This window comes from Oncorhynchus gorbuscha, linkage group LG09 (genome assembly GCF_021184085.1).
Source record: "Oncorhynchus gorbuscha isolate QuinsamMale2020 ecotype Even-year linkage group LG09, OgorEven_v1.0, whole genome shotgun sequence".
Classification (NCBI taxonomy): Eukaryota; Metazoa; Chordata; class Actinopteri; order Salmoniformes; family Salmonidae; genus Oncorhynchus; species Oncorhynchus gorbuscha.
This window is the reverse complement of record NC_060181.1, coordinates 66,032,292-66,058,795: the sequence shown is the minus strand read 5'-3', so window position 1 is coordinate 66,058,795 and position 26,504 is coordinate 66,032,292. Positions and strand designations below refer to the sequence as shown.

Below are 26,504 nucleotides of genomic sequence, written 5' to 3'. Positions count from 1 at the left end.
ATCACTGCAGAATGCTCTGGTAGCCATGCTGGTTAAGTGTGCCTTGAATTCTAAATAAATCACAGACAGTGTCACCAGAAAAGTACCACCACACCTCCTCCTCCATGCTTCACGGTGGGAACCACACGTGTGGAGATCATCCGTTCACCTACTCTGCGTCTCACAAAGACACGGCGGTTGGAACCAAATATCTCAAATTTGGACAGATTTCCATTGCTCATTTCTTGGCTCAAGCAAGTCTCTTCTTGTTGGTGTCCTTTAGCAGTGGTTTATTTGCAGCAATTCAACCATGAAGGCCTGAATCATGCAGTCTCTTCTGAACAGTTGATGTTGAAATGTGTCTGTTACTTGAACTCTGTGAAGCATTTATTTGGGCTGCAATTTCAGAGGCTGGTAACTCTGCTGCAGAGGATAAGTTCATTAGAGGTAACTCTGAGTCTTCCTTTCCTGTGACGGTTCTCATGAGAGCAAGTTTCATCATAGTGCTTGATGGTTTTTGCGACTGCACTTGAAACTTTAAAAATTATTGAAATTTCCCAGATTGACTGACCTTCATGTCTTAAAGTAATGATGGACTGTCATTTCTCTTATCTTATTTTAGCTGTTGTTGCCATAATATGGACTTGGTCTTTTGCCAAATAGGGCTATCTTCTGTATACCACCCCTAACCTTGTCACAACACCACTGATTGGCTCAAACGCATTAAGGAGGAAAAAAATTCTACAAATTAACATTTCACAGGGCACAACTGTTGATTGAAATAGTGACTACCTCATGAAGCTGGTTGAGAGAATGCCAAGAGTGTGCAAAGCTGTCATCAAGGCAAAGGGTGGCTACTTTGAAGAATCTCAAATATATTTTCCTTTTTTAACACTTTTGGTTACTACATGATTCCATATGTGTTATTTCATCGTTTTGATGTCTCCACTTTTAATTTACAATGTATAAAATTGTAAAATCAAAGAAAAACCCTTGAATGAGTAGGTGTGTCCAAACTTTTGACTGGTACTGTGTATGATGCTCTATAAATATTATGGATTGAGCTGGCCCAGAATGCCCCCATTATCCAGGGTACTGTGAAGACAAAACAACTCGAGGAACACTAATGAAAATATATATTTTTTATTTTCAGCATGATCCCCAGTGATTTAAATCACAATATTCTGTATGAATCAAGTACATATGTGGTATGGATGTGTTTGTATGCTGCTCGAGTTGAATCAATCAGTATGTACCAATGCACAAAATCTTTGCCATATTCTGCCTGGTAAATCCAGCTTGTTTAACTGGCCGGTCTGTGAACATCCCAGTCAGTCAATACAATAGTAGGATGAGGACCTCTAGCCCAACTGTTGACCAGTTGCTGGACTGGAGTTACGGTAAAACAGCCTCCCAAGATGTAATCAGAGTATGTATGTGGTGCAATGTACCAGTAAACAACAGTTATGAAGTCTATACTTTTCACAATGTATTATTTTATTTTATAAATCAATGTCAAAGGTAAACTCTAAAAACCACAAGCCCCATAACAGCCATTGCAGTAAATGTAGTGCTTTGGAATAGCCTTGATACTGAACATGTTGTAAAGTGGTTTGGAGGGACTACTGTCTGTCAGATCAGTCTCGCAGGCCAGAAGAGAGTCGTCTCAAAGGGCACCTGGCTTTTGCTCAGCGAGTCCTTTGCCATTGTGTTACTGCCTCTAGTGGTACACACAGGAACTGTTCACACCAACCCAATGGTGAACGTATGTATCTCTTAGGGCTTTGTATACATGTTCAATGACCGTGTCAGTACTTATCTTGTGTGTTTTACAAGTCAGAGGTTTACAAAAAAAAGGCAAACCATTTCTTTTCAATGGTATCCTGCAGACATCAAAAACGGTCTTACAATTGATATACTAATCATCTATAGGAACTATGGTGGAGAGCCAGAGTATGGTTGAACCAAAACTCTGGGTGAACCAAGTTGCCGTTTTACTCTGCTGTGCTTGTCCAAGTTGTCGTGTGCCTCATTGTTTTTCTAACCAGACTAATGTGTAAATGGTCCAGTGTCTGTTTAATTTATTAGCCTGTTTCCTCTGTGTTCTACCCCCATCATTTGTAAATCTGCTTTGGCATCCCTCCGTAGATGAGTCGACTGCATCGTTATGTGTACTTAAAATCTGACATTTCATTCTTGGAGAAGTTTTTTAAAAATAGATATTTATGAAAATGCATTCTTTCACTTGTTTCATTTGTCTCTGACTGATAGAGAATTAAACTGTGGACCAATCTGTTTCTGAGTATGTGTCATTTGATGTGTAAAGTAAAAATGTACATTTTTACAATGCGCTGTGCCACTCTTGCATAGTCTCATCTCCACTCCAATGAAAGCCACACGGATGATTAGTGTTTATGTAAAATACTCCATCTGCAAATTATTTTTCCATTTAAAAACAAGAATGTCACAACTAGCAGCCTACATAGTAAGCAAATATATATACATTTTTTTTTTATAAACAGGAAAAGAGTCTACTCTTCTCTCTGTAGTTATTTTGCACAGGGGTCTGGGACCAGCCAGTCAGGGGAGTGGGCATGAGGGGCTGCCAACGACAAATCCCTGAGAGGGGTTGGTGGCGAGTCATGGTTATGTATCCTGGAGTGTTTGTTGGTTAGGCTGTAGAGGTCAGATATCGTGTCGCTGTCCAGTGAGCACAACATTGGAGTATGGCTGTCCAATAAGAGAACAGCATTCGAGTGACATTTGTCCAATGAGAGAACAGTGCTGTAGTATGGCTGGCCTATGAGAGTACAGCATTAGCGCAGCGGATGCCCACCAGGTTGTCAGCGCTAAAGGACCTCTTCACGGCTGCTCGGCTCCAATCCTTATACTTGTCCTCACAGTCTGGAGATGGCCTGAACGCGCGCGCACACACACACACACACACACACACACACACACACACACACACACACACACACACACACACACACACACACACGCACACGCACACACAGATGAGTGACGAGTTACTGTGGCTTCAAACCTAATGGACTGGTTAAATTCCCTTTCTACAATTCTTGTGTGTCACTCTCTGCTACCATCTTTTCTGTGACGCATTCTCAAACCTCTACCTGTAAGCTCCATCACAGCCCTCTCCTACCCAACACCCTTTAACTACCCCTCATTGCCGTGCCTCCAGTTTCTGTGCCCTCTCGTTGCCGAGTGTCTCCAGGGGGAAGCGGGGGCTGTTGTCGTTAGCCAGAGAGCGCAGGTCGAAGTAGTACTTGGCATAAACACTAGCCGGGACGTTGATGTGGAACTGCATCAGCTCCAGGAATTGGCGTTCCATCTCGTTCCTGAAAGGGGAGAGAGCGAGGGAAACATGGTTAATATTCCTCATAAAAGTTGCTCTTAGGCACAGTTATAGGATCAATCTCCCCAAATTAAATCCTAACCCTGCCAATCAGTGGGAGTGAAATGCCAAATGGACTTTAGATCAGTGATAGGGGTAGCTTCATCCACAGGCAAGCCCTCGGGGTAGCTTCATCCACAGGCAAGCCCTCGGGGTAGCTTCATCCACAGGCAAGCCCTCGGGGTAGCTTCATCCACAGGCAAGCCCTCGGGGTAGCTTCATCCACAGGCAAGCCCTCGGGGTAGCTTCATCCACAGGCAAGCCCTCGGGGTAGCTTCATCCACAGGCAAGCCCTCAGGGCATCAATCTAATCAACTCCACTTGTCTTTCCCTGGAGCAGCAAGGGGAACAGTACATGAGGGCTATTCATTCTAACTGTCCTGCAGTGAAGACCAGACTGGCTTTCTGACAGAGCGGCTTGCTTCAGGTATATCATGTCTCTCCCTATACAGATCCCCCTCATCATCCTCATCATCACGACAATGAATAGGAGCGGCAAGCCGGTCACCATGGAGACAGCATCCAGGATGCTTTGTGGGAAAGGAGACAAGAGGGCCAGGGTGGCTGAAGGTTGGTGTGTGTATTGGAAGGCTGGTCTCCCAGGGAAACTAATGGAGCGGGCGAGGGCTGGGGCCATTATGTAGTAGCAGTGAGAGCCACTCCACTCCCTCCCCTTTCCTACCGCCGCCAGTCCTCGGCCCAGCTCACAAAGAGCACTTCAATGGAGGAGATGAAACTAGACTGCGAGAAGAGGGAGAGCGCACACACAGAAAAACATGTACACACACGTGTACTCTTAAACAAATGAGACATACAACACTCTAAAACCTACTAGGATGATGACCAGTAGTGGTGAGGAGCAGCCTACTGATTGCTTTGAGATTGCCTTCTGAACACAACCTCACTCAGCCTCCGTGCCCCTCTCCCTCTGTAGTCTCCTCAGTTTGATCCTAACACAGGGGCCCACATCACACAGCCCTGATCAGAGCTAGAGACAAGACTACTATACCAGTCTACAGACCACCAGCCAGTGACTGATCATCAGACAGGAAGGAGGTCTACATCGGTCCTCCACCTGAACCAGCACAGTATGGTTTAGGTTGGCACAATAATAAAAAGGACATATTGTGTGTAATGACTCTATATAAAAGTGACAACTGTGGCAGACGTACATATCCTCCACAGTGATGTCTTTGAGGATCTGGCAGTAGTCTACGTTCCAGACAGCCTGGTCGTCCCACACCTTGGAGGCCAGCAGGATGGCTCCCAGTACAATGCGCTTCCAGTTACATGGGCAGATGTCCATCTCAGCGTAGGTCAGCAGACGCTCCAGGTACACCTGGTGAGGTAGATAAACCTGTGCTGATAAACATGCGGTGGCTATTTCGCTTCAGAAATGTGATTGGCACAACAAAGAAAATAAGCGCAATCTGTGGGTAACGGCATGTCATTGATGATTTATTAGAACCAATCACACTGTAATAAACAAATGCAGGTCTACTCTGTTCATTGAGATGAGGCTCGGTTCACTTGACTTGCTGTGCTTTATCAATTGTTTCTAATACTTTGCTGCCCTCTGGTGGTACATTAGTGCAGATACAGGTTAATACAACATCAAATCAAACTGTCACATGCACCGAATACAATGCTTACAAGTCCTTAACAAACAGTGCAGTTTAAAAATAGTTAATAAAATATTTACCAAGTAGACTAAAGTAAAAACATTTTTTTTGTTTTTAAGGTAACAATAACAAGTCAGTGTGGGGGAGTACAGGTTAGAGGTCATTTGTACATGCAGGTAGGGGTGAAGTGACTATGCATAAATAATAAACAGCAAGTAGCAGCAGTGTACAAAACAAATGGGAGGGGGGGGGGGTCAATGTAATAGTCCGGTGACCATTTGATTAATTGTTCAGCAGTCTTATGGCTTGGAGGTAGAAGCTGTAAAGGAGCCTTTTGGTACTAGACTTGGCACTCCAGTACCGCTTGCCACGCGGTAGCAGAGAAAACAGTCTATGACTTGGATGACTGGTCTGACAATTTTATGGGCTTTCCTCTGACACCGCCTATTATATAGGTCCTGGATGGCAGGAAGCTTGGCCCCAGTGACGTACTGGGCCGTACGCACTACCCTCTAGCGTCTTATGGTCAGATGCTGAGCAATTGCCATACCAGGAGGTAATGCAACCGGTCAGGATGCTCTCGATGGTGCAGCTGTAGAACCTTATGAGGATCTGAGGACCCATGCCAAATCTTTTCAGTCTCGTGAGGGGGAAAAGGTTTTGTTGTGCCCTCTTCACGACTGTCTTGGTGTGTTTGGATCATGATAGATCATTGGTGATGTGGACACCAAGGAACTTGAAACTCTCGACCCGCTCCACTACAACCCAGTTGACGTTAATGGGGGTCGGTTTTGCCCGCCTTTTCCTGTAGTCCACGATCAGCTCCTTTGTCTTGCTCACATTGAGGTCATCGTTGTTGATGACCACTGTTGTGTCGTCAGCAAACTTAACGGTGTTGGAGTTGTGTTTGGCCATGCAGTCGTGGGTGAACAAGGAGTACTGGAGTGGAATAAGTACACACCCCTGAGGGGCCCCAGTGTTGAGGTTCAGCGTGGCAGACGTATTCTTGCCTACCCTTACAGCCTGGGGGCAACCAGTCAGAAAGTCCAGGATCCAGGTGCAGAGGGAGGTGTTTAGTCCCAGGGTCCTTAGCTGATGAGCTTCGTGGGCACTATGGTGTTGAACGCTGAGCTATAGTCAACAAACAGCATTCTCACATAGGTGTTCCTTTTGTCCAGGTGGGAAAGGGCAGTGTGGAGTGCGATTGCAACATCTGTTGGGGTGGTATGCGAGTTGGAGTGGGTCTAGGGTATCCGGGAGGATGCTGTTGATGTGAGCCATGACCAGCCTTTCAAAGCACTTCATGAGTACGGACGTGAGTGCTACGGGTGAGTGCTACGGGATGGTAATCAATTAGGAAGGTTGCCTTCACTTTGTTGGACAATAATACCTAGCGGAATATATCTACAGCACAGGAGATTGGTGGAACGTTATTTGGGGAGGGGCTTGTGTTAATGGCTGGAGCGGAATGGTATCAAATACATCAAAAACACGGCGTTTCAGCCTCTATTATGAGCCATCCATCCCTCAGCAGACTCCACTGTATCCTTTCATATACGTGTTGATGAATCATGTATTCGCTGCTGATACATGGGCGTATAATGGGTTTTGATTGTGCCGACTGGACTCACCAAGGTGACGATGGCACACTCTGCAGTGAGCTGTGCAGCGCTGAACAGAGTTCGGACAAAGCGGTAGATGAGTTTTGCTCGGGGTCCGTACGAGAGTAGTCACCAGAAACCTGCTCTCTCTTCAGGGAGAAGACCGTGTTATAGACACAGATACAACAAACACCAGCGGAGACTGCTGAGGGGAGGACGGCTCATAATAATGTCCAGAAAAGAAGCGAATGGAATGGCATCACACCATGTGTTTAATGCATTTGATACCATTCCACTCATTACCACGAGCCAGTCCTCCACAAAATAAGGTGCCACCAACCTCGCATGATACACCAGCCCAGACTCAACACATTCAGTCTTAAATGGCATATAGACTACTCTCAACAAGTTACAGTTGAAGTCGGAAGTTTACATACACCTTAGCCAAGTACATTTAAATTCAGTTTCACAATCTGACATTTAATCCTGGTAAAAATTCCCTGTCTTAGGTCAGTTAGGATCACCACTTTATTTTAAGAATGTGAAATGTCAGAATAATAGTAGAGAATGATTTCAGCTTTTATTTATTTCATCACATTCCCAGTGGGTCAGAAGATTACATACCAAATACTAATGGAGTGTATCATTGCCTATAAATTGTTCAACTTGGGTCAAATGTTTCAGGTAGCTTTCCACAAGCTTCCCACAATAAGTTGGGTGAATTTTAGCCCATTCCTCCTGACAGATCTGGTGTAACTGAGTCAGGTTTGTAGGCCTCCTTGCTCATACACACCTTTTCAGTTCTGCCCACAAATGTTTTATAGGATTGAGGTCAGGGCTTTGTGATGACCACTCCAATGCCTTGACTTTGTTGTCCTTAAGCCATTTTGCCACAACTTTGGAATTATTCTTGGGGTCATTGTCCATTTGAAAGACCCATTTGTGACCAAGCTTTAACTTCCTGACTGATGTCTTGAGATGTTGCTTCAATATATCCACATCATTTTCCTCCCTCATGAAGCCATCTATTTTGTGAAGTGCACCAGTCCCTCCTGCAGCAAAGCACTCCTACAACATGATGCTGCCACCCCCGTGCTTCACAGTTGGGATGGTGTTATTTGTCCCCATGTGCAGTTGCAAATCGTAGTCTGGCTTTTTTATGGCAGTCTTGGAGCAGTGGCTTCTTCCTTGCAGAGCTGCCTTTCAGGTTATGTCGATATAGGACTCATTTTATTGTGGATATAGATACTTTTGTACCTGTTTCCTCCAGCATCTTCACAAGGTCCTTTGCTGTTGTTCTGGGATTTATTTTCACTTTTCGCACCAAAGTACGTTCATCTCTAGAAGACAGAACTTGTCTCCTTCCTGAGCGGTATGACGGCTGCGTGGTCCCATGGTGTTTATACATTTTTTTTCTGGATGTCTTGACTGATTTCTTTTGATTTTCCCATGATGTATGATGTCAATTAGCCTATTAGAAGCTTCTAAAGCCATGACATCATTTTCTGGAATTTTCCAAGTGGTTTAAAGGCACAGTCAACTTTGTGTATTTAAACTTCAGACCCACTGGAATTGTGATACAGTGAATTATAAGTGAAATAATCTGTCTGTAAACTGTTGGAAAAATGACTTGTGTCATGCACAAAGTATATATCCTAACCGACTTGTCTAAACTATAGTTTGTTAACAAGAAATATGTGGAGTGGTTGAAAAAGGAGTTTTAATGACTCCAACATAAGTGTATGTAAACTTCCCACTTCAACTGTAAAAATACATAAAAAAAAAAAAGAGTAAAAAAAGTATTATTTTCTAAATGTAGGTTCATGTAGAGTTTCCTACTAGCTAAACTAAATCTTATTCAATCCCCCTGCAGTGGTGTGTTTTATGCTGAAATTCGAGCTAGAGGTGCACTGGGCTGGGCTATGGCATAAAGTTACAGTGTAAGGTCTAGAAGGGAGTGGGGAGACTGGCTGATACCAGATATTGATGTAGACAAGGGCAGACACACCAGTACAGCCAACAGTAGATCCACTGCAGATCTGTTAGGATGTAAACCGATATCAGAAGCCATTCTTTGGAATACAGAAGATTCTGCAAACCCAGAGTGGATTATGGCAAAACTGGAACTGCCCACTCACCGATAAGGGGTGCATCTTCTCATCGAAAATGTCCAGTGACCTGTCAGAGTCCCTGAGACAGAGACGGAGAGAGAGAACACCACTCTGAACCACACTGTCCCAAACATTTGTCCAGGCCCAGAGACCACCAACAGATACATAATGCCTACTACCTATGTATACTCAAAACGAACAAGTCAAAACACTGCCACTCACCTGTTTTTAATGTGGTAGTATATCGCTAGTGTAACACTGGAAGAGGAGAAAGATAATTCATTAGGACCTGTGTTCAACTAGAAAAGGTACATGTCTTGTATGTGCATATGAAGGTAGCAGGTAGCCACCATTTTATTGTGCTTTTCAGGTTGGGCTGGCTGACCGTGCTGTCATCGATAAAGATGGTGGAACAGGAACTGTACTTCTTAGAGAGAGGAGAGGTCTGCAAAAGGAAATGTGTGACATTCAGTGGAAGTTGTCTTGGAAGTCAGACAGTGCTATATTGAAACCTATCCCTTTGAGGTAATTGATGCTAGCCTGTGGTGGCTATAGCATAATAATGACATCACCAATTGTCAGGACTTACTGCAACCAAACTACTTCCAAGGTAAAAGGGAAGGTTTGAAATGTGGGTGAACTAGGCCATGTAATCTTGTGTCTGGGCAGTCACTATAATACAGAGGTGTAGTTGAGGAAGGACAGTGGACACACTCAAAACATTCACACCAGGTCTCCTGTTTAATTGTGTTTGTCTTCTAGCTGACCGGACACCCCAACCACTTACTACAGGGGCTACAGTCTGTTCACCACACACACTAGGGTATTTGACCAGGTCAAAAAGTCTTGGCAAATAGTTCGTTTCCACAGTGGGGATATTAAATAGAGGTCAGAGTACACAAAGATTAAGAGGGCAGCCATAATGTCAACCAACCCTCTGCCCAGATCCTTTAAAAAGCTGACCAATCAGGTATGATGTCAGAGAGTTAAATTTGCATTTACATTACATTACATTTAAGTTATTTAGCAGACGCTCTTATCCAGAGCGACTTACAAATTGGTGCATTCACCTTATGACATCCAGTGGGACAGTCACTTACAATAGTGCATCTAAAACTTAGGGGGGATGGGGTGAGAGGGATTACTTAACCTATCCTAGGTATTCCTTAAAGAGGTGGGGTTTCAGGTGTCTCCGGAAGGTGGTGATTGACTCCGCTGTCCTGGCGTCGTGAGGGAGTTTGTTCCACCATTGGGGGGCCAGGGCAGCGAACAGTTTTGACTGGGCTGAGCGGGAGCTGTACTTCCTCAGTGGTAGGGAGGCGAGCAGGCCAGAGGTGGATGAACGCAGTGCCCTTGTTTGGGTGTAGGGCCTGATCAGAGTCTGGAGGTACTGAGGTGCCGTTCCCCTCACAGCTCCGTAGGCAAGCAGCATGGTCTTGTAGCGGATGCGAGCTTCAACTGGAAGCCAGTGCATATGTATTAGTTTGGTGTTGCCCTCCAGAGTAGGGATACAATGTTTTGGTGTCTCATCTGCCAGAGCCACAGTGCATCTGATGACCCCAGGTGACAATGACATCATACTGCTAACTCTAGAGCATGTGATGAATACACACAGTAGCCCCCCCCCCACACACACACACAAAACCTTAATTATAGTTGGTTGACAAAAACCCAACCTAACCATTAAATACTTACATGACTAACATGGTTTATGTGATTGCTTTTCCTCTTGTCTTGCACTGGAAGGAAAAAGAAAATAGGCCGTATCAGACTCAGACAAAACAGTCCCATGGAAAGGACGAGGACCAGTCCCATAGAAAGGACCAGTCCCATAGAAAGGACCAGTCCCATAGAAAGGACCAGTCCCATAGAAAGGAACAGTCACATAGAAAGGAACAGTCCCATAGAAAGGAACAGGACCAGTCCCATAGAAAGGACCAGTCCCATAGAAAGGAACAGGACCAGTCCCATAGAAAGGAACAGGACCAGTCCCATAGAAAGGAACAGGACCAGTCCCATAGAAAGGAACAGGACCAGTCCCATAGAAAGGAACAGGACCAGTCCCATAGAAAGGACCAGGACCAGTCCCATAGAAAGGACCAGTCCCATAGAAAGGACCAGTCCCATAGAAAGGACCAGTCCCATAGAAAGGAACAGTCCCATAGAAAGGGAAAGGACGAGGAACAGTCCCATAGAAAGGAACAGTCCCATAGAAAGGAACAGTCCCATAGAAAGAAACAGTCCCATAGAAAGAAACAGGACCAGTCCCATAGAAAGGACCAGTCCCATAGAAAGGACCAGTCCCATAGAAAGGACCAGTCCCATAGAAAGGACCAGTCCCATAGAAAAAGGAAAGGACCAGTCCCAGTAGAAAGGACCAGTCCCATAGAAAGGACCAGTCCCATAGAAAGGAAGTCCCATAGAAAGGACCAGTCCCATAGAAAGGACCAGTCCCATAGAACCAGAAGAAAGGACCAGTCCCATAGAAAGGACCAGTCCCATAGAAAGGACCAGTCCCATAGAAAGGACCAGTCCCATAGAAAGGACCAGTCCCATAGAAAGGACCAGTCCCATAGAAAGGACCAGTCCCATAGAAAGGACCAGTCCCATAGAAAGGACCAGTCCCATAGAAAGGACCAGTCCCATAGAAAGGACCAGGACCAGTCCCATAGAAAGGACCAGGACCAGTCCCATAGAAAGGACCAGTCCCAGTCCCATAGAAAGGACCAGTCCCAGTCCCATAGAAAGGACCAGTCCCATAGAAAGGACCAGTCCCATAGAAAGGACCAGTCCCATAGAAAGGACCAGTCCCATAGAAAGGACCAGTCCCATAGAAAGGACCAGTCCCATAGAAAGGACCAGTCCCATAGAAAGGACCAGTCCCATAGAAAGGACCAGTCCCATAGAAAGGACCAGTCCCATAGAAAGGAACAGGACCAGTCCCATAGAAAGGACCAGTCCCATAGAAAGGACCAGTCCCATAGAAAGGACCAGTCCCATAGAAAGGACCAGTCCCATAGAAAGGACCAGTCCCATAGAAAGGACCAGTCCCATAGAAAGGACCAGGACCAGTCCCATAGAAAGGACCAGTCCCATAGAAAGGACCAGTCCCATAGAAAGGACCAGGACCAGTCCCATAGAAAGGACCAGTCCCATAGAAAGGACCAGTCCCATAGAAAGGACCAGTCCCATAGAAAGGAGGACCAGTCCCATAGAAAGGACCAGTCCCATAGAAAAAGGAGTCCCCAGGACCAGTCCCATAGAAAGGACCAGTCCCATAGAAAGGACCAGGACCAGTCCCATAGAAAGGACCAGTCCCATAGAAAGGACCAGGACCAGTCCCATAGAAAGGACCAGGACCAGTCCCATAGAAAGGACCAGTCCCATAGAAAGGACCAGGACCAGTCCCATAGAAAGGACCAGTCCCAGTCCCATAGAAAGGACCAGTCCCATAGAAAGGACCAGGACCAGTCCCATAGAAAGGACCAGTCCCAGTCCCATAGAAAGGACCAGGACCAGTCCCATAGAAAGGACCAGTCCCATAGAAAGGACCAGGACCAGTCCCATAGAAAGGACCAGGACCAGTCCCATAGAAAGGACCAGTCCCATAGAAAGGAACAGTCCCATAGAAAGGACCAGGACCAGTCCCATAGAAAGGACCAGGACCAGTCCCATAGAAAGGACCAGGACCAGTCCCATAGAAAGGACCAGGACCAGTCCCATAGAAAGGACCATAGAAAGGACCAGTCCCATAGAAAGGACCAGTCCCATAGAAAGGACCAGTCCCATAGAAAGGACCAGGACCAGTCCCATAGAAAGGACCAGTCCCATAGAAAGGACCAGGACCAGTCCCATAGAAAGGACCAGTCCCATAGAAAGGACCAGGACCAGTCCCATAGAAAGGACCAGTCCCATAGAAAGGAACAGGACCAGTCCCATAGAAAGGACCAGTCCCATAGAAAGGACCAGTCCCAGTCCCATAGAAAGGACCAGTCCCATAGAAAGGACCAGTCCCATAGAAAGGAACAGGACCAGTCCCATAGAAAGGAACAGGACCAGTCCCATAGAAAGGACCAGGACCAGTCCCATAGAAAGGACCAGGACCAGTCCCATAGAAAGGACCAGGACCAGTCCCATAGAAAGGACCAGTCCCATAGAAAGGACCAGTCCCATAGAAAGGACCAGTCCCATAGAAAGGACCAGGACCAGTCCCATAGAAAGGACCAGGACCAGTCCCATAGAAAGGACCACCAGTCCCATAGAAAGGACCAGGACCAGTCCCATAGAAAGGACCAGTCCCATAGAAAGGACCAGTCCCATAGAAAGGACCAGTCCCATAGAAAGGACCAGTCCCATAGAAAGGAACAGTCCCATAGAAAGGACCAGGACCAGTCCCATAGAAAGGACCAGTCCCATAGAAAGGACCAGTCCCAGTCCCATAGAAAGGACCAGTCCCATAGACAGGACCAGTCCCATAGACAGGACCAGTCCCAGTCCCATAGACAGGACCAGTCCCATAGACAGGACCAGTCCCATAGACAGGACCAGTCCCATAGACAGGACCAGTCCCATAGACAGGACCAGTCCCATAGACAGGACCAGTCCCATAGACAGGACCAGTCCCATAGACAGGACCAGTCCCATAGACAGGACCAGTCCCATAGACAGGACCAGTCCCATAGAAAGGAACAGGACCAGTCCCATAGAAAGGAACAGGACCAGTCCCATAGAAAGGAACAGGACCAGTCCCATAGAAAGGAACAGGACCAGTCCCATAGAAAGGAACAGGACCAGTCCCATAGAAAGGAACAGTCCCATAGAAAGGAACAGGACCAGTCCCATAGAAAGGAACAGGACCAGTCCCATAGAAAGGAACAGGACCAGTCCCATAGAAAGGAACAGTCCCATAGAAAGGAACAGTCCCATAGAAAGGAACAGGACCAGTCCCATAGAAAGGAACAGTCCCATAGAAAGGAACAGTCCCATAGAAAGGAACAGTCCCATAGAAAGGAACAGTCCCATAGAAAGGAACAGTCCCATAGAAAGGAACAGTCCCATAGAAAGGAACAGTCCCATAGAAAGGAACAGTCCCATAGAAAGGAACAGGAACATAGAAAGGAACAGGAACAGTCACATAGAAAGGAACAGGAACAGTCACATAGAAAGGAACAGTCACATAGAAAGGAACAGTCACATAGAAAGGAACAGTCACATAGAAAGGAACAGTCACATAGAAAGGGAAAGGACGAGGAACAGTCCCATAGAAAGGAACAGTCACATAGAAAGGAACAGGAACAGTCACATAGAAAGGAACAGGAACAGTCACATAGAAAGGAACAGTCACATAGAAAGGAACAGTCACATAGAAAGGAACAGTCCCATAGAAAGGGAAAGGAAGAGGAACAGTCACATAGAAAGGGAAAGGACGAGGAACAGTCACATAGAAAGGAAGGAACAGTCACATAGAAAGGGAAAGGACGAGGAACAGTCACATGGAAAGGAACAGTCACATAGAAAGGGAAAGAACGAGGAACAGTCACATGGAAAGGAACAGTCACAGAAAGGGAAAGAACGAGGAACAGTCACATGGAAAGGAACAGTCACAGAAAGGGAAAGAACGAGGAACAGTCACATGGAAAGGAACAGTCACAGAAAGGGAAAGAACGAGGAACAGTCACATGGAAAGGAACAGTCACAGAAAGGGAAAGAACGAGGAACAGTCACATGGAAAGGAACAGTCACAGAAAGGGAAAGAACGAGGAACAGTCACATGGAAAGGAACAGTCACAGAAAGGGAAAGGACGAGGAACAGTCACATAGAAAGGAACAGTCACAGAAAGGGAAAGGAGGAGGAACAGTCACAGAAAGGGAAAGGACGAGGAACAGTCACATGGAAAGGAACAGTCACAGAAAGGGAAAGGACGAGGAACAGTCCCATAGAAAGGAACAGTCACATAGAAAGGGAAAGGACGAGGAACAGTCCCATAGAAAGGACGAGGAACAGTCCCATAGAAAGGACGAGGAACAGTCCCATAGAAAGGACGAGGAACAGTCACATAGAAAGGGAAAGGACGAGGAACAGTGACATAGAAAGGAACAGTCACAGAAAGGGAAAGGACGAGGAACAGTCACATAGAAAGGAACAGTCACAGAAAGGGAAAGGACGAGGAACAGTCACAGAAAGGGAAAGGACGAGGAACAGTCACAGAAAGGGAAAGGACGAGGAACAGTCACAGAAAGGGAAAGGACGAGGAACAGTCACAGAAAGGGAAAGGACGAGGAACAGTCACAGAAAGGGAAAGGACGAGGAACAGTCACAGAAAGGGAAAGGACGAGGAACAGTCACAGAAAGGGAAAGGACGAGGAACAGTCCCATAGAAAGGAACAGTCACATAGAAAGGGAAAGGACGAGGAACAGTCACATAGAAAGGGAAAGGACGAGGAACAGTCACATAGAAAGGGAAAGGACGAGGAACAGTCACATAGAAAGGGAAGGGACGAGGAACAGTCACATAGAAAGGAACAGTCACATAGAAAGGGAAGGGACGAGGAACAGTCACATTGTGCTTATGAGGGAGCATAGAAGTCACTTACAGTAGCCTAAGTATCATCTGTTTACATAGTGTGCCAGAGCAGAGACATTGGTGGTGGAGAGGACGAGTTACCACCGTACCAAGTAGCTAAAATGCATAAGACGAGAGTTTGAGACGTGTGCCGTATGGACTCTCACGGCATCATGATCATGTCTCGTGTGATGATGTGATGCGAGCAGGGTAGATTACTTACACTCACAGTCTGTCTGGGACTTGCTGAGGAAGATGGTTCTCAGTCGGGCATGGTTCGATGGATGGGACTCCTGGGCCAGTTCTGGAACGCAAAAAGTCACCATGGACCAATAGAAAACAGTAGATAAAAGAGGGATAATGATACAGACTGTTACTGAAGAGACTGACTTATTCCATGGTTAGTGATACAGAGAACAGCCTGTGTAAACTCTTAGTTCACTGGAGGCCAGTATGTTGACCCGAGGCCAGTATGTTGACCCGAGGCCAGTATGTTGACCCGAGGCCAGTATGTTGACCCGAGGCCAGTATGTTGACCCGAGGCCAGTATGTTGACCCGAGGCCAGTATGTTGACCCGAGGCCAGTATGTTGAACCGAGGCCAGTATGTTGACCCGAGGCCAGTATGTTGACCCGAGGCCAGTATGTTGACCCGAGGCCAGTATGTTGACCCGAGGCCAGTATGTTGACCCGAGGCTAGTATGTTGACCCGAGGCCAGTATGTTGACCCGAGGCCAGTATGTTGACCCGAGGCCAGTATGTTGACCCGAGGCTAGTATGTTGACCCGAGGCTAGTATGTTGACCCGAGGCTAGTATGTTGACCCGAGGCTAGTATGTTGACCCGAGGCCAGTATGTTGACCCGAGGCCAGTATGTTGAACCGAGGCCAGTATGTTGAACCGAGGCCAGTATGTTGACCCGAGGCCAGTATGTTGACCCGAGGCCAGTATGTTGACCCGAGGCCAGTATGTTGAACCGAGGCCAGTATGTTGACCCGAGGCCAGTATGTTGACCCGAGGCCAGTATGTTGACCCGAGGCCAGTATGTTGACCCGAGGCCAGTATGTTGACCCGAGGCCAGTATGTTGACCCGAGGCCAGTATGTTGACCCGAGGCCAGTATGTTGACCCGAGGCCAGTATGTTGACCCGAGGCCAGTATGTTGACCCGAGGCCAGTATGTTGAACCGAGGCCAGTATGTTGACCCGAGGCCAGTGAGAAGAAAATTAGACCTGATGCTCCATAAAGACATTCCAGTGACCTGAATGCATACTATTACCCAATTAGATGAATGCATGAATGAATACATAAATTAAAACAAATGTGCATAGGACAGCCAAGCTATGTAACCAAACACAGACAGCAGACAGCAGCAGCATCACATACTAAACGATGGAGATCGATTTGATGACCTCATTTGAAACTACACCACATAATGGGTCCATTACACACAGGTTAGGCTTAGAGATTAGACAACCGGAACCAACCGTAATGTATTAACAGCTGCCTCTCTGTCTGGGTTTGTGAGCCCCTGGTGTGAAACGTGGCAGGCAGGGCCAGGGGAATATCAGGTCAGGCGGGTTGGCTTGGCAGAGCCAGCACCCCCCCGTCCACTCAGGCTGTGGCAGGGGCACGGGGATGATGGTATGGGACTGGCAGGGAGGGGGACAACAATGAGGCCTTTGTCTGGGGTCTCTGGAGAACACTGAGTCTGCTCTCCTTAAGCTCCACCCATACTGGCCAGCATGCTGAGAAACAGAAGGTAGAGCAGAGAGGAGGGGTGCCTGTGCCAGTCATGCCTGCCCATCTGCAGACATGCTACCGAACGGCGTGTGCGCTTTGCAGAGCACAGACAAGGGTCATGGATAAATTGGACCAACAGGTAAAACCTGTGGTTTTCAACCTGTGGTCCGACCGCTGTTGATCCGTGGGGTACTGGAGGTAATTTTTTGGTAATAAGCCATTTGATATTACAATTTGCCTTTGAATGTGTTACAGTCACTGATCAAATTTACTCTTAATTTGACCACTAAAATATTTGTGATTTGGTGGTCCTCGGAACAGAAAAGGTTGAGAACTGCCGAGGTAGACTTGGTTGCAACACAAAATACAGTGCGACATAAACACGTCTGCCACTACCGATCAGATAAATGGCACGCTGTCTGGGATTGTGAGCCCCTGGGCCACCGAGTGGCGCGGTCTAAGGCAATGCATCTCAGTGCTAGAGGCATCACTACAGACCGTGATTCGATTCCAGGCTGTAATCACAACCGGCAGTGATCAGGAATACCATTGTGCGCTGCCCTATTGGCCCAGCATCGTCCGGGTTAGACCAGGGTAGGCCATCATTGTGAATAAGAACTTGTTCTTACCTGACTTACCTAGATAAAAGGTTAAATAAAATACAGATTAGAGTATGTCAGACATCAAGTGATTACTGCATCCTTGATAAGATGGAGCCTCAGCTCCCCTACCCAGCCACACAGCTCCTCCCTCCACCAGCATCTACCATTCACGCCCTGACCTCAACACGGACTGGAGTCTTCCTGCCGGGGAATCCCATGCCCGCTGAGCTCCGTCTGTGCAATGGGGCGGGGGGGCCCATATGCCATGTTTGAATTTTTGTGTTTTGATTCAGTGATGTAAATGCGAAAGCACAACCGTCACTCACTGCTCCGTTTTTCCTCTGTCACTGTCACTCAGAGGCTGTGTGACAGCAAAGCCTAGTCTGACTGGCCTGTTTGTTCTTACACACCAAATAAAAACATACCTAGTATCCACTTTGCTCGCGCTGCAAGCCGCTCCAATCATTAAAACAAATGTAACAGAAACCACATCAAATGTTACAAATTCGCCGTGATGGAGCTGAGCAGAAGAGGACAGAAACATCTACATGATTCAGGTGGATGACATATTGAGTTCAAATGTTGCATGTACAGCCATCTAGCGCAAAAATAATATTGTGATATGAAACTATCGATTTTTTCCGCCATTAGATCCAAATATGACTAACTTAAGTGATCGAGTAAGAACGAAAATAGCCTTCATTGTCTGCTTGTGCAGAAATGTGCTTTGCACCCTAGGCTCTAGGCTGAAGGGACAGCAGTAGTAGGCAGACAGAGCAGACAGCACTGATAACCACTCTATTGATTGAAGGAAAGTCCTTGCTGTGAGATCAATGGTCTATTGGCCATCACAGTTCAGACAGCAGGATGTGTGGGCTGCCCGAACCTGGGTGAGCAGGCTGTGATGGTGATGTAGACTACTGTGCTAAAATGTGTCACTGGCGTTTAGGCCGAAGAGTGGCTGTCTGAAGTCTCTGCACATGGTGATTATGCTCCAAAACTTCTCAGTTCATGGCTTACACAAAACAACACTTTGGCATGAGTGGCCCTTATCAGGTGATCTACCCTCAGTTCAGTCTACTACAGCTGGTCCTAGACCTGTGATGAAAAGCTGGAGGACTGTCTTCATAATAGTGCTGAGCAATTAGTGCTTTTTGAGGTCGGTCTGGTTATTAAAAAAAATGAAGATTTTCGGTTTCGATAATTGTTTTTAATACATGAAATGCACTATGCATTATGTGGGTTGAATGCTGTAAAAACACAATAAAACAATGAATAAAAGTCCCATGACAGTAGTGACTGCCATACGCATGACACTTATTAACAATCAGTTATTCACAGTATTTGATACAAATATTTCAGGTTGTGTATTTAACATGTTTTATTTGATAACTTGTATTTCATTCCAAATCATCTCTATAGAGCTGTTTCCTATGCCGTCTTATTGACTTTTTTAGTAGTTAAAAGTCAATAAGAACACTTTTGTAACTGTTGAATACCAATTATTAATCACTTAGATAATGTATTGTCAGGTAAAGATGCCTCATGAAATAACTGCTCTCTTGATTCTTCTGTCTCCTATGTAGCAGGCGTAAAAGAAAGAGACTGGACAAGTTTACCAGTCAATGGACTATGGTCATTGTAGTTAATTATCAAGTTGTCTGCGGTAAACTATGTATAAACTATGTTGGAAACGACAACGACATCACACCGTTTGAGCTTGATCGGATTTATCTCTAGAGAAACTGCAGCACACATTGAGCTCACCCACCAACAAAAAATAACAAGGAATTCAAATACTTCCACCAAAGTCAGTCAATTTGTTGTTTAAAAATGAAAAATAACCGACGTTTTGGTAAAAAAAAAAACTTACATTTAAAAAAACTCAGCACTACTACATAAGGACACAAAGAGGGACAGACCATCTAATACTGACCCAGGGTCAGCCTTACAACAGCTGGGTATAACACACTAGGCTTAGTGCTAGTAGACAGGCAGACCCTCGCTCTCTCTGAAGTCAAAAATAAACCGGGGGGTGCTCTCTCAAGGGAATGCCTCCGTCTGTTACTGTAGGGTGGTGGGTAAGGCGTTGCAGAGATCAGTGGCTATATCAAGGATTCAATCATCTGTTTATGTCAAGGACTGCTAAAACAAAACATCCTTGAAACATTGCTGCAATTCTTTCATGAGGAGGATATCCCAAGCTGGAAGGCACGCAATGAAATCACATGGGTGTCACCCATAGGCACAAGGGGTCTTATACTCACTGAGGGTTAAAATAGTTATACTGTAGCAACATAACACTGCTTATCAGAGCATAGTGCACATAGTATTGGTTTAAAACAGCTTTTCCCCTTGATTAGTTGTGCGAGTCAGTTGTCCTGTGGTATAGCATCATCAGGATGCCCGGGATATCTAGCAGAGTTGGGGAATAGATCCTTGGGGGTCTGTGCCATATTACACCAACCAGCCAGCCAGCCAGCCTCACCACACAAATGGCACCCTATGCCATAGTGCAGTACTTTTGACAAGGGCCCATAGGGTTCTGGTCATCTACAAGTCCATGCTAGGTAAAGCTCCGCCTTATCTCAGTTCACGATGGCAACACCCATCCGTAGCACGCGCTCCAGCAGATGTCTCACTGATCATCCCTAAAGCCAACACCTCATTTGGCCGCCTTTCGTTCCAGTTCTCTGCTGCCTGTGACTGGAACGAATTGCAAAAAAAAAAAAAAAAAAAAAAAAAAAAAAAATCGCTGAAGTTGGAGACTTATCTCCCTCACCAACTTCAAACATCTGCTATCTGAGCAGCTAACCGATCGCTGCAGCTGTACATAGTCTATCGGTAAATAGCCCACCCATTTTTACCTACCTCATCCCCATACTGTTTTTATTTATTTACTTTTCTGCTCTTTTGCACACCAATATCTCTACCTGTACATGACCATCTGATCATTTCACTCCAGTGTTAATCTGCAAAATTGTAATTATTCGCCTACCTCCTCATGCCTTTTGCACACAATGTATAGACTCCCCTTTTTTTCTACTGTTATTAACTTGTTAATTGTTTACTCCATGTGTAACTCTGTGTTTTCTGTTCACACTGCTATGCTTTATCTTGGCCAGGTCGCAGTTGCAAATGAGAACTTGTTCTCAACTAGCCTACCTGGTTAAATAAAGGTGAAATAAAAAATAAAATACACTAAATGTGGTCCTTTGTAGTGCAGTTGGTAGAGCATAGCGCTTGTAACACCAGGGTAGTGGGTTTGATTCCCAGGACCAACCATATGTAAAATGTATAAATGCATGACTAAGTCGCTTTGGATAAAAGCATCTGGTAATTGGCATACACTCACTAGCTTTTTTAGGTACATCCACATTTCAGGTACACCCATTTAGTACCGGGTCAAACTTTGCCTCCAGAACAGCCGGAATTCTTTGAGGCATGGAAATGTTTCTCAATTGGTATCAAGGGACCTATTGTGTGCCAGGAAAACATTACCCACACAATTACACCAACAGCCTGTACCGTTGAGACCAGGCAGGAAAGGGCCATGTTGCAGCAGATGACCACACCGGGTTCTACACCTATGATGCTGCTTACGCCAAATCCTGACTGACATCAGCATGATGCAACAGGAACTGGGATTCGTCAGACCAGGCGATGTTTTTCCACTTTAATTGTCCAGTTTTGGTGATCATGTGCCCACTGGAACCACTTCTTGTTTTTCCTCTGATAGAAGTGGAGCCCGGTGTGGGCGTCTGCTGCAATAGCCCATCCGCGCTGCTATTTGCCTGGATCAAACACCCCTCCTTCCCAGGCAGCCTCATCACACCCAACTTTATGGGCATGTAATTCAATTGGCTACAGACCTGAGAGTGGTGTATGAGAAATGGTGGGCTCAAAAGACTAAATGGGTGTAAAACGAATCGGAATATTGTACCTTTAGTATCTCTACTACAGCAGCTAATCCCAAATATGCGAATGTGACACCTACCGTTAGGTTCCTCTCTGTCGCTAATGTGCTGCAGGTACGGGCGGGTGTCGTCCCTCACGTTCGTGCTGATTTGGTAGTCTTCCTGGCGGTCCGCCAGTTGCCTTGGTAACTTTGGGCTTCTCTCCGGGGACACGCAGCATGCTATCGTATTCCCCATTCCACACGAGGAATAACTTCAATACTATTTTAGAATCAAGAGTAGTGCAAAATTCCTTCAAATCAGGTATGCCAGCTAGTTAGTTTCAGCTACCAACAAATACATTGAAAACAGAGAAAATATTAAATTATAAACAAAATTGCTGACAAGAAATATCAATAAATTGCACTTCTGTCCATGAGGGTGTGCTTGCCCGTTCTCCTTCCGCACCATGCATTAATCAAGATTGCTGACTGCAACTAAAATAAAAAGCGATGTTGTTTCTTTGTGTATACTACATTAGATACATGGAGCAAAAACAAGGTTGCTCGCTACTTAACATAAATCATTTGTAACACCGAGGTCATCAAGAAGCTGTTTAAACCCGAGCAATTCAAGTGGCTGCCCATTCATCCATTGGACATTCCTTTACAAGAAAGTCAGCAAACTAGCTGTAGCAGCAACGGAACACTGTATGAGCGATTAGCTAGTCCCTTTAATTAAACAATATAACTACTCCACGCATATGCAACTAGTTTTCAACCGTCGGTTCCCAATTGTCCGAAGTAAATTCGATCTCTCACGCCAGTCCCTTCTTTGATTCCCAATCCCAGGATCAGACGCCAACTCTATCCCGAGGCTTTGCGTTCACGTAGCTGCCGTCTTGATAAAGAAATCAAAGCCGGAGCGGTTCAAATCATTTATCGAAGTCAATCTGGTCAAGTATTCCCGAAGTTCAACTTCGACCCCACCCCCTAACATTCGGACTCAGGAACCTCCGTTATCCCCTCGTCCCCACCGGCCAGTTCTGCGTACCGCTCGCAGCCACTACAGCCATCTGTTCTGAACACGGCTACATGGCATGCACAGCTGACCCACCCACTTACAGAATTCCTTAAATTACTATTGGGCGTAATCAAAACGAGGGGAATTTCTCAATGGCCATTGGTTCAAAAACGTGTAAATTGAAATGAATTCTGACAAATAAATACATTCAGATAAATTCATACATCTTCATCCTTATTGGTCTTCAAAATATGAATAATTAAGAATGACCGTCTCCCATCGTTCAATGGGCGCATTCGATCATTCTGAGCCGCGGGACACCTGCCCATGGACCTGTGACGTGACCTGGGCAATAGCAGTGAGACATTGAACGCCGTAATCTACGTCGCGTAGTCATGTCGTCAACAAGGCAGCATGGTGTATCGTCCAGAAACATACATCTAGTTTCCATAAAACATACACTCGCTGGAACAGTTTATCATTTAAACGAATGTAATCAACTTTCACCCTGTGCAAAACACGCTGACCCGACCGCCCGATTAATCAAATCCCCTCATTGTACTTGTCCAATTTTTATTTTGATGTAACCTTTATTTAACTAGGCAAGTCAGTTAAGAACAAATTCTTATTTTACAATGACCTCCTACCCCGGCCAAACCCTTGGCTGGGCCAAGGGGATACCGGTACCGAGTCAATATGCGGGGGTACAGGCTAGTTGAGGTCATTTGTAAAGTGACTATGCATAGATAATAAACAGCAAGTAGTGTAAAAACAAAGTGGTGGTGGGGAACGGGGGGGGACTACGACTTGGGGTGGTAATTTTTTGGGGCCTTCTGACACCACCTAGTATATACAGCTGAAGTCGGAAGTTTACATACACTTAGGTTGGAGTCATTAAACTCGTTTTTCAACCACTCCACACATTTTTTCTTAACAAACTATAGTTTTAGAAAGTCGGTTAGGACATCTACTTTGTGCATGACGCAAGTAATTTCTCCAACAATTGTTTACAAACAGATTATTTCACTTATTCTAGCGGGTCATCATGGGAAAATCAAAAGAAGTCAGCCAAGACCTAAGAAATTAAATTGTAGACCTCCACAAGTCTGGTTCATCCTTGGGAGCAATTTCCAAACGCCTGAAGGTACCACGTTCATCTGTACAAACAATAGTATACAAGTATAAACACCATGGGACCACGCAGCCGTCATACCGCTCAGGAAGAAGACGCGTTCTGTCTCCTAGAGAAGAACGCACTTTGTTGCGAAAAATACAAATCAATCCCAGAACAACAGCAAAGGTGCTGGAGGAAGCAGGTACAAAAGTATCTATATCCACAGTAAAACAAGTCTTATATCGACATAACCTGAAAGGCCACTCAGCAAGGAAGAAGCCACTGCTCCAAAACCGCCCTAAAAAAGCCAGACTAAAGCTAGAAACAAAAATAGAACTGTTATATTTGGAGGAAAAAGGGGGAGGAAGCCGAAGCACACCATCCCAACTGTGAAGCACGGGGGTGGCAGCATCATGTTGTGGGGGTGCTTTGCTGCAGGAGGGACTGGTGCACTTCACAAAATAGATTGCTTCATGAGGGAGGAAAATTATGTGGATATATTGAAGCAACATCTCAAGACATCAGTCAGGAAGTTAAAGCTTGGTCCCAAGTGGGTCTTCCAAATGGACAATGACCCCAAGCATACTTCCAAAGTTGTAGCAAAATGGCTTAAGGACAACAAAGTCAAGGTATTGGAGTGGACATCACAAAACCCTGACCTCAATCCCATAGACAATTTGTGGGCAGAACTGAAAAAGCGTGTGTGAGAAAGGAGGCCTACAAACCTGACTCAGTTACATCAGCTCTGTCAGGAGGAATGGGCCAAAATTAATTGAGCTTGTTGTGGGAAGCGTGTAGAAGAATACCCGAAAGGCAATGCTACCAAATACTAATTGAGTGAGTGTATGTAAACCTCTGACCCACTGGGAATGTGATGAAAGAAATAAAGCTGATATACAACATTCTCTCTACTATTATTCTGACTTTTCACATTCTTAAAATAAAGTCGTGATCCTAACTGGCCTAAAACAGGTAATTTAATTATAGGATTAAATGTCAGGAATTGTGAAAAACTGAGTTTAAATGTATTTGGCTAAGGTGTATGTAAACTTCCGACTTCAACTGTAGGTTCTGGATGTCAGGAAGCTTAGCCCAAGTGATGTCCTGGGCCTTACGCACTACCCTCTGTAGCGCCTTACGGTCAGATGCCCAGCAGTCGCCATACCAGGCTGTGATGCAACCGGTCAGGATGCTCTGGAAGGTGCAGCTGTAGAACCTTTTGAGGATCTGGCGACCCATGCCAATTTTTTTCAGTCTCTTGAGGGGGAAAAGGTGTTGTCATGCCCTCTTTACAACTGTCTTGGTGTGTTTGGACCATGATAGTTTGTTGGTGGTGTTGGCACCAATTTGAAACTCTGAACCCGCTCCACTTCAACCCCATCGATGTTCATGGGGGCCTGTTCGGCCCATCTTTTCCTATAGTCCACGATCAGCTCTTTTGTTTTGCTCATAATGAGGGAGAAGTTGTTGTCTTGGCACCACACTACCAGGTCTCTGACCTTCTACCTATAGGCTGTCTCATCGTTGTCGGTGATCAGGCCTACCACCTTTGTGTCGTCAGCAAACTTAACGATGATGTTGGAGTCGTGCTTGGCAATTCTTTGAGGGACAGGTAGCCATTGGAGGTCAGCAAGAATGGGGTGATATTGGCAGACTTTTTTGTGTCAGAATCCTTGCAGCACTGTTGGAGGAAGTTGTTCTGCATTCAAGACTTAATCTCTTCCATTTAGCTGGTCCAGGTTGACAGAGCAAATGTACACCTGTTTGTTGTCTGCATAGCAGTGAAATTGGACACTGTGCTGTCTGAAGATCTGGCCAAATGGGAGGATGTACAGCAGGAAGAGAATAGGTCCTAGCATCGACCATTGTGGTACACCGCAGGTTATGGTGGAATCCTCTGTTATGGTTATGGTGGACTCTTCTGATATTGCCTCACCGAATGTGACTGTACTTGTTACATTTCTTTTATTGAACCTTTATTTAACTAGGCAAGTCAGATGTGAACACATTTTTATTTACACATACTACTTGCAGTTAGAGAGGTAGGAGGTGAACCAGTTTAGGGCAGTCCCACAGTTGGCAGTGTGCTTTCTGAGGTGCTGCTGTGTTCTACTGTGACAAAAGCAACACTGAGGTCCAGAAGAATCAAGATGGTGGGGAATCCTATATCTGCAGGCATAAGCAGGTCACTAACAGCAGCCTTCACCAGGGCTGTCTCAGTACTGGGCATGGGTCTGAAGCCAACTGGAGAGCTTCATAAAGCTGGTTAGCGCTGAGGTGTGAGTGAATTTGAGTTGCCACCATCTTCTCCAGGACTTTAAATATAAACGGGAGGTTGGAAATAGGTCTGTAGTTTGAGAGGAGGTCTAGGTCAAGAGATGGTTTTTGGAGCAAAGCGGTGATGGCAGCAATTTTGAATAGTGACGAAACCTGCCCGCTATGGAGGGGCTTGTTGAACAGATTTGTTAAAAACCTGGATGAGAGCAGCTGAGCATGTTTTGAACAGTGATGTTGGAATAGGGTCGAGAGTGCCACTGGTAGTTTTCATTTTTTATATTAGTTTATGTTAGCAAAGTCACTTAGAGGATGAGCAGATATGGGTGGTGGTGTAGGAGCCAGAGTGGGGTTAGATTTGGAGGATAGTATGTTCTCTCGGATGGTGTTGATTTAAGCCTTGAAGAACTCAGCAAATATATTGCATTGTTCGGTAGTTGCTATGGGAGGGCCAGAGTCTGTAGGGTGGAGGAGGTGACTGATGGTGGAAAACAAGGTCCTAGGATTTCCTCGGTTGTTGTCTATCATGGCAGAGTAGAAGGTGGAGCGGGCTACTTTAATGCT

General features: G+C 45.7%; 1 pseudogene; it reads right to left on the bottom strand.

Annotated features, from left to right (window-relative positions):
• Positions 1-1,003: 1,003 nt before the first annotated feature.
• On the bottom strand, positions 1,004-22,609 carry LOC124044421 (annotated as a pseudogene).
• Between the last annotated feature and the right edge of the window lie 3,895 nt (positions 22,610-26,504).